We start from the raw sequence: 9,695 nt of genomic DNA, 5'->3' as shown, positions 1-9,695 counted from the left end.
CCAGTAGTGTCAGGATCATCACCATTTTGTTTTCACCCACATCATCACACGCCCAGGTCTGCCAAGAATTAGGACATGGAAACCCATGTCAGGTAAAATCCTAAATAAAGAACTCATCTCCATGTTGGGTCAATGTTGGGTCCTGGCTGACTTGGCAAGTCTTTGTGAAGTTGCATGAGTGCAGAACAAGGGCCAGATTGATAAACTGTCCTGAGAATTTATGTTAGGTCCCAGTGGGCAGAATATATTGGCTATGTCAGCTGTCTACTATCAGTGTGTCACACAACGAAAACTTTGTGGTGTTTGCAGATAAATGATGATCTTGCATCTCGGTAAACAGATGTCATGGCATTATGTATAGGAATTCAGAAGTTACAGATTTCATTAGGTGGCAAAGCATCATGTGCTCCAACATTGCATTGTCTCAATATCTTGTAAAAGATGTTCCTTAGAGCTAGAAAACAAGTGTGCTTCTCTGGAAATTTCAAAACATGTTTTACGAGCTTCTTTCTTTTTGTCTTTGTTTTTTCTTCAAGCTGCAACTGTGGAAAGACACACACACAAAAAAAGAAGACTCAGAAGGCAATAATGAAAATTTTATTGTGACAGGTCTAGACAATAATTTAAAACACTAACTCATGTTAGTAGTTTTTCTCTGAAGTTTGGCATTTCTTAGATATCATATGAATTCCCCCTAGTACATGTCTTATTTCTTTTCAATAGATTCATTCCTAATTGCCTGACTTATCAGGCAATCGTTACTAACAATAGGATTTTCTCAAATGGTTATTGAGTTGTTGTCAAAATGTCTCAAACTGTCTACATGTGATCTTGCAGGAAGGTTTGTAGGGAATCATGTTTTGGGTTAGCAAAGCCTTTGCAGAGCTGAGTAAGTCCATATTAGATACTCTGAATTTATCTCTGAAGATGAATGGTTTTAATGGGCTACCAATATTAGTATTTTATTTCCCTGAGTCAATTCATCATTTAAGCCAAATTCAAAATCTTTGCTCCTACTTACCATTAACTAACTTGTGTTGATTAACAAAAGTGGTCATTGATTTCAGTTGTATCATTTCAGGTAGATGGTGATCATTTATACAAAACGTATCAAAATTCCATGTAGAAAAGATCATGAAACAGAAGTGTGTAATCATTTTTGGATAGCAAAGTTGTGGTACAGATCTGAATTAACTCAGGTTTTATTTTCAGAAAGCAGAATCTCCAAAAAAGTGCTTTTTTTGATGTCTGAGGTTGGACATGAAAAAACCCCACCACTGTTGTAATTTATGAACATTTGCACCATTAAGCTAAAAGTTTTGAACTAGAAAAGTAGAGCTTTTATTGCTTACAGCCACAATCTGGAAAACCTTTCAGAGCTCTTTTCATTTTTAACAGATCGTAATTTTCCCTGTTAGATCAAATTTATCTGTCAGACAGTAATAAGTTCTGGATAGTGACTTGATTTAAAATCAAGTATCAAATAGGTAGAAGTTTTTTTCAGGTATGTCTAACCTATGTAAGAAAAAATCTGTATAGGAGTGCAAGTGACAGATACAAAGGTATCTGCAGAAATAATCAGTTTTCCAATTTGATTGAGACATATAATTATGAAATCTGGACGTTGGCAGATAAAAGTTACCCACACATGAACTGATGTGAATTTTGTAGATACAGAGATATATCGCATAGAGAACAGATGACTTGATTTATAGAACATGTTAATGTTAATGGGAGTTATAAATTGCTGGTACAAATCATATCTCCATGAGGTATCATTGAATATCACTGAATCTGTGATGGAATTTAAAGTATGGCTTTGAGTTTAAGACAAGGAGAGTAAGATACCTGGGTTTGGAAAAGCTAGCTAGCTACCATAGTCACAGTTTTTTAGCGTTTTTGTTTAATACTGCTTTCAGATAATGTCTCCTTTGTGTTCATATGAACGTATTGTCTCAGTTATAACTGGCACCATCAACACTTTGTGTAGCATGTGAAATACAGCTGGATTCAAATCACATTTGTGAATTTTTTAGGAAATTTTTCATTTACTCCATATTTTACAACTGAAGCTATTCTGTGTATCAATTGTAAATGCAGATGGACATTTACCTGACTGTGTTCCAAATCAAATCCAGTGCATATCTGCATCTGGGATGAGAAAATAGAGATGTGTTGAATTGCATTTTATAGAAGACCCTGTACATTTTGCGTAGTTCTTGTGGATTTTCTGGAATGTACAACTGCTTGGGTGTTTCTGAGAAGTAGTTTAATCTCAAAGTGTTAGGCTGCCCTTATTAGTTCATTAAAGGGAAGCCAATATTCTAGAGTAGGAATAATCTGAATCATGCCAGGGTAAGGAACTGAAGCCATTTTAATTGTTCTAATGAATGATCTTCTCTTTTATACACATAGAGGACCAAAGTCTAATCTCACTCTTTTAGACCTCTCTGCAGAGTTTAGCGTGGTCGATGGTGAAATCCTGGTGTGTCATATGGGCTGGATGGCAGGAGTCCAGGTTACAGTACTAGTCTGGGCCCTTCCTGAAGTGATGCATCCAACAGACAGTGATGATCAGCTCCATGCCTAGTCCACTTGACCCTTAATGGCTGGAAACCCACAAAAATCAATTTCCTTATGTCCTTTACTAGCAGTGCAATGCAACCACATTGGCAGCTGGACTCAGAGGCTGGCAATTTCCAGATAATACCTGTCTGTCTGTATTCATTACCATCTGTTGATTACATCATCGACTCTGCTTCTACCAAGGTGATCAGTTAATTGTGTGAGATTAGCTTAATTAAACTGAATTATATAGATGTGACTATAGCTAATGTGACGTTTATGAGCAAAAAATCTTCAGTGTTTAGAAAATTCCACCTAGTATAAAATGCTGTAGTTATTCCCAGCAGTAAGAATGATTAGGCATTGGTTTTCCACAGAAATTTATTTAAAGGTCAGCAATTTGGGCCTCATCTCCAAAATACATCGTCACTAGGGCCCAGTTTATCTAAAATATTGCTTAAATTTCCCTGGAATGAAGAAGACAGTTGCAAACATAGAATCACAGAATGGTTGAGGTTGCAGGGCATGTCTGGAGATTGCCTAGTCCACTCCCTTGCTCAAGCAAGGTCAAGTAGAGCAGGTTGCTCAGTACCCTGTCCACTCAAGTTTTGAGTGTCTCCACAGGTGGAGACTCCACAGAACACTCTGTCTTCTTTATTTCCTCCCATCAGGTATTGATACACATTGAACCTTCTCTCCTCCAGGCTGAACAGTCCCAGTTTTCTCAGTTTTTCCTTGTATGCGAAATGTTTCAATCCCTTTATCATCTTTGTGGCCATTTGCTGAACTTTCTCCAGTATGTCCATGTCTTTGTACTGGGGATTCCAGAGCTGGACACAGTACTCCACATGTATCTTACCAGTGCTGACTAGAGGGAAGGATCACCTCCCTTTTGTTTGTCAGAGTTGCCACAGTAGGACTTTCTGTTATAATTGTATAACCCTTTTTTGTTAAGAAAACTTTGCCATTTCCAAGATAAATATCTAGTCATTTTATATTTAACACCTACACACTGCAAACAAAAAAAATCCTCTAGGAAAACAAGGTGCTATACACACTTTTATCCTCACAGAGGCAATGAGAGAACAAATAATACATACTACAAGAGCAGTGCACAATTTGTGATGTACTCCTGGCAGGCAGGAGGGTACCATGGGGAAAACTGCAGTGTAAAAGCATGCATGGCACAGAGCTGAATAGCGTAGATTCTATTTTATTTTATTTTATTTTATTTTATTTTATTTTATTTTATTTTATTTTATTTTATTTTATTTTATTTTATTTTATTTTATTTTATTTTATTTTATTTTATTTTACCAATGCAGAACAAGTTGTTTCTGACAGTTGTAATTTAAGCTTACAAAATATTTTTGGGGTACTCAGAAGCTGCTTTTCTGAATTGGATGAAATAATAATCAAACATTTTCTGTTCTATTTTACGAGGCTGTTTACAGCTGTTTGTTTCAACTGTTCCACTATCCCTAGTAAGTGTTGATAAATAGCGTGGTTTGCATATGACAGTAAGGTACAGTCACTTTTATTAAGATAGCTTTTAAATTCATTATATTATTTTTTTACATACAAAGAGACATTTTAAAATATTTTCCTGTTTTTAAAAAACTCAGTGAAGATTTTTCAAAATATTGCAAAGGCTACAAGTAGGATCAAGTGATTAATTAACAGATTAATCAAACTGCAGGTATAGCAGCTAGCTTATAATTTACAGACTGAGAGGTTCATAATCTTTAGAATAATAATTTTCTCAGGCATAAAACTCTTTCCTTTCACAGTGCCCTCATTAATTTAAAGAATCCTAGTAAATATATTGCTGTCTTCTTTTCAGGAGTGTGTCTTTTATACTGCCTTATCATTTACATATCTTCATTTAAAATAGCTCTGTTCAAATAATACAAAGTCACAGTCGAACTCAAAAAGAGTATGAGATCTGAGACAGTAAGTGAAATACATAGGTTCAGCTAAAATACTTTGCAACTATTTTGAAGATAAACTTTGAAGGGGAGGAATAGAGCTTTGGATATTCTGGGGTGCATAGCAGCTGGATGGAAGCAAATCTGTGGCATTTTGTGGATGGAATGAACACAAGATGTCACCCAAGCTGTGAGATAGCTCCAACACAAAAATGCCATTAGTTGACGCGGAAAGGGAATGAAAAATTGAGGTTACTTTTCTTTTTTTTTTTTTTTTTTAAGCTGCCCATCACAAGTTCTTTCATTTACCAGAACACTGTTGCACTACAAAATTTTCTACACCTTGCTGGATATTTCTAATTTAATTATCTCATGCCATTTAGGATTTTTAAAAACTTGTTGTTTTAAAGTAAGTTCCTGAAATTTTAAGTCAGATTTTACTTCCTTGAATAGTAGCCCTATGTTTCTTATACTGTTAGTGAAAAATAGGATGGAGAACCTAGTGCAATATTTTTCTGACTGTTCTTGAGTCTCATTCATTTTCATACATTTGCCTGGAAGTCTAAAAGCTTATAGAAGGATGCAATGGCAACTATTGTGAAAAAAATTCAGATAACATCACATAGTTAAATAGTTATGTTTCTTCCTAAAATGTGTAAAACTTTTTGTGCGAAGAGTAGTATTTTCTTTATGTAACAGTTTGAAATTCCTTTTACCTTTACTTTGAACAATGCAAAATTATTCCTTCAAGGAAGAAAGGGTTGTAAATTTTGAGTTAAACAAAGCTTTATTTGTACAATGGTGTTAGCATTCTTCTGAATAAGGATGTGGAATGGATACCTTAAATATTCAGCTCCTTGAGCCCAGGCCCCTGATTTCAGTAATACAGACAGCACGCCTATGTTAAAAATTACATTTATGTTTTAAATGCTTGTTTTCTTCCTGTATAAAATAATAAAGAAGATTTTTCAATGAAGGCATCTGTCTGGGACTTGTGAAGACAGAAGTCAATGCCTTGTTGTGTTGTAGATGCTCATATTACCTTAAGTGATCAATCCTGTTTCATTTATCTCATCCATACAGTAGGAAGATCTTCATCTGTAAGATGAGGATAGCCATATTTCTTTACGCCCACTGCCTGTTTGTGTTTAGATATCAAGCTCTTAATGCAAGGACTAATTTAAAAAATGTGTATGGGACTTAGAGAAGGCCTCTATGTATCAGGGAGCTCTGGGCACTGTTGTAATACTAATTAAATAAAAGAGTATTACTCTTAACCACCAAAATTTAATATACAAGTGATAGTAAAATACTGTTTTGTTACAAAGTATAGGTCTTAGTGGACCAGATTCTCGTCAACCTGGACAGAAGAGGATTCTAAATAGTGAACATAGAGCATGTCAAATAGTCTGTGATACCTCTGTCTGTGTGTGCTTTTAGCCCATGGTGAATAACAGAATACCTTCAAGGAAGTATCAGATGTTAATACACTTACTAATGATTTCCTTGAAGTGGTTCACCTCTTCCTTGCCCAATATTATTAGTATGCTCCTACATCCATAGTTTTCCACTACTCTTCTGCTTTACATAATTCTGCATGTCCTTAAAACCAGTGTAAGTTACTTTCAAGACCCTTTCAGATTGCCATTTAAAGGAGTTTTAATATTCCTGAGAATGGTTGATTCTTAGTCTGTTATGTAATACTGCTTTTTTTGATTGAAACTCAGTGGGAGCCTGGACAGTCAGCACTCTGTAAGAAAATGCTCAATAGCTTGTAGTATTGGACACTGAGCTTTTATGGTTCAATCCTTTATAAACTGTGTCAAGCTGTGATAGGTATAATTATTGCACATGTTGTCTTAACCTATCTAGTGTAGTCATAACGCATTAGCCTTTCCAACTTTCACTTGCCTGTCCTTTATGATCAGTGACATTTTCCCTTAAAGGTTCAGAGCAAGCATGACTTTATGATCAGCCATAAACTTTAACTAAGCCAACTCCTTTTTCCAAGGAAGACTGTTGTTGAAGAAACCAGGAGGTGGCAGTCTTTCTTAATGGATCAGAGTTAAATTTTACTGGTGATCACAATTTCTGTTCTTGTGCCCCAGAATATGCAAAAAAAATAAAATTAAGTGAAGGAAGAGCCACACCTCTTGTATGTTGGCAGAGCAAGTCATTGCATGCTTGACCCCTCTAGTATCTTCCAGAGCCTTTTCTTTCAGGTGTTAGTTCTTGAACAGTTACACAAATCCAGGGAGAATTACGGTCTTCCCAGGCTTCAGATTGGCTGTGGTGCAGTTTTCTTACCTGGCTGTTTCAACATACCTGAGCTACAGTTCTGTGTTCTCTGGTAACACACAGGAGAAGTCAATGACTAGCCAGCCTTCCCAAGACTGTGTGCTTCATCTGAAGGCAGGCTGTTTCAGAGAAAACTATCTTAGAAACAAAACAATACATTCATGTATGTTTAATCAGTAAAAATGTAGTAATCCAGAGACTGTATGACCTAGTCTCTCTCTGTTAGTTTGCTCCTTAATGTATCTGTCACCATTCTTGGACAACTCAGAGCCTCCACAGGGGATCAGGATGGTTTTAACCGGTTGTGGTGCTTTTGTTCGCTGTTCATGTAACCTGACAAAAGGCGGTGTCACATCAGTTTATAACTCAGTGGGATATCACTGTACTAAGATACGTGTTTGTCTGTTCTTACTGGAGAAATAATTGCTGCATGGCAGTATTAGATATCAGTTTCTTTTGAGCTGTTGGCTGCAAGCATGAACAAAAACTTCTTACCTTTCTGTATGTTTTTCTGTAAAGTGAGCACCAGAAACTCTGAGACAAGAGAGCATAAAAGTGGCTTAAATTGACTCTTTGTCTTTATTGTCACAGTCCAACTCAAACAGAATTTAGGAAAACGATGATCTGCCTTCAATTCTTTACTAGAACCAAGTATAGATTTAATTCTAACAAACTAATAATCTTGCATCTCCATAGTCATCGTAGCTTTTGAACTCCCAAAGCTGCTTCTCAGTGCTACCACTCCTTCCCTTAAACTGCAGTAAGGTGCATGGGAATGGCAAGTGTATAGAGACCAAGAGCACATATTATTCATGACCACATCAAGTTTATACCTTGTTTGGACTAACACTTTGACTTTTATTGAGGCAAAATCTTGCTTTGTACCTTACAAACATTTCAGACTGTCTTAAACAGACCCTCACTGACTAATAGCAATAATAACAATAATAAATTATTTTAGGCACTGCTGAATAAGATGATCAGATGTAGAAGCTAGCTAATGTTTAAGTTTTCTGGTTGCTACCTGAGCTCATTGCAGAACCAAGCAAAGGGGGAAAACCATAAATTGTTCCAAGTATCCAGCTATAGTCTCACTTATCATACTTGTCAGTATTATAAGGGAAAGGTTTTAGATCTTTTGTTGGTGACAACAGACATCCGTGTCACAGTTGTGTGTAAAGGTCCTCAACCTTTTTTCTGCAGCTCATCAAGTTCAGTTTAATGCACGTTACTCAATGTCTTGTCACTGTTTTCCTGAGCATTCATGCCTGTAGACATCCTGCAGATGACTGGTTCTCACAGCAGAGCTCTATTTTTAACTTGGCATGCAGAAAGACGAGCTGTTCGCATCTAGCAGAAGGCAAATATCTTTGGACTTGTGTGCCAGGATTCTGCAGGTGAGATTCATGTACATGGTAAGGAATATCTGGATATAGGTTTGGAATATGGATACATTGAAATTTCAAAACTCCTTGGTGTGGCAAAACTACTTGATACACAAATGACACTGGATATATTGACCAAAGTTTGTTATCTTGCCTGCTTCACAAAATCTCAGCAACATTTCCCACATAGCTATAATGGAATTTACCTTAGCTTTGTATATGAAGTTTCAGTTGCTATGCAGCATCATAATACAAGCCTCTCAAATCTATGTTAAACATTTAGCTTGCACTCAATCATCTGTCAGGAATGTTTAAATAATGTCTCATTAATAATTATTAAATCATTGAGTTGTGCAAAGAGAGATGTTCCATCTTTACTTACATAATGGTAAAACACAGGTCATTTACCAAGCATGCAACAGCACATCGGAAACTGGAATTTTCTTGAAGGGAATTAACCCTTCTTAGAGCCTTATTAGAGGATACGTATTAGTAAAGGAAGGAAGGAAGAATTTGATGATTGAAACAGTGCTCAGCCATGGCATACGGTCTAGTTTCTATACTCCCCCGTACCCTGACAGTTTAAAACGTTCTCATGTAAATTGGCAGATGTGAAGAAATGACATTAATAATATTAACAAAATTATTTCAGTGTCACTCAGTTATGGGACCGAGACTCAGAAACTACACATGGAGCTTCTACCTCTGCCACAGACATCCTGTGTTGTTGAAATAAATAATTCATGCTCACATTCCTGCTATCTAACTATGGACATTAACAGAGGTCCTGTATTAAAGGACTGTCATGGCTTAACCCCAGTCAGCAACTAAACACCATGCAGCTGCTCACTCACCACTCTCCCCCTCGCCAATGGGATGGGGAGGAGAATCAAAAAAAAAAAAGTAAAACTCGTGGGTTGAGATAAGAAGAGTTTAATAACTAAAATATAATAAAAAAATAACTATAATAATAACTATACTACTACTGATGATAATGAAAATTAATATAACAAAAAGAGAGAGAAATAAAACCCAAGAAAAGATAAGTTATGCACTGTGCAATTGCTCACCACCCACTGACCGATGCCTGAGCAGCAATCCTCCCCTGCTGTCCAGCTCCTCCCAGTTTATATACTGAGCATGACATTCAGTGGCATAGAATATCCCTTTGAATAGTTCGGGTCAGCTGTCCTGACCATGCTGCTTCCCAGCTTCTTGTAGACCCCGCACACTGGCAGAGCATGGGAAACTGAAAAATCATTAACTTAGGGTAACAATTACTTATCAACAACTAAAACATCAGTGTGTTATCAATGTTGTTCTCATGCTAAGTCCAAAACACAGCACTGTACCAGCTACTAGGAAGAAAATTATCCTGGCTGAAACCCGGACAAGCACTTGCTTCCAGAAGCATTTCAAATGTCACAGGGGCTCCGTAGTGGTGTCTGTCTCTCTTCATTGACTGGTGGAAGTACAGAACAAATAGGCTGTTAACATAGTCAAGGTCCTTAAGTGCAGT

Source organism: Tyto alba, unplaced genomic scaffold (assembly GCF_018691265.1).
Source record: "Tyto alba isolate M040663 unplaced genomic scaffold, T.alba_DEE_v4.0 Super-Scaffold_7, whole genome shotgun sequence".
NCBI classification, from domain to species: Eukaryota; Metazoa; Chordata; class Aves; order Strigiformes; family Tytonidae; genus Tyto; species Tyto alba.
Note: the sequence above shows the minus strand (reverse complement) of the source record.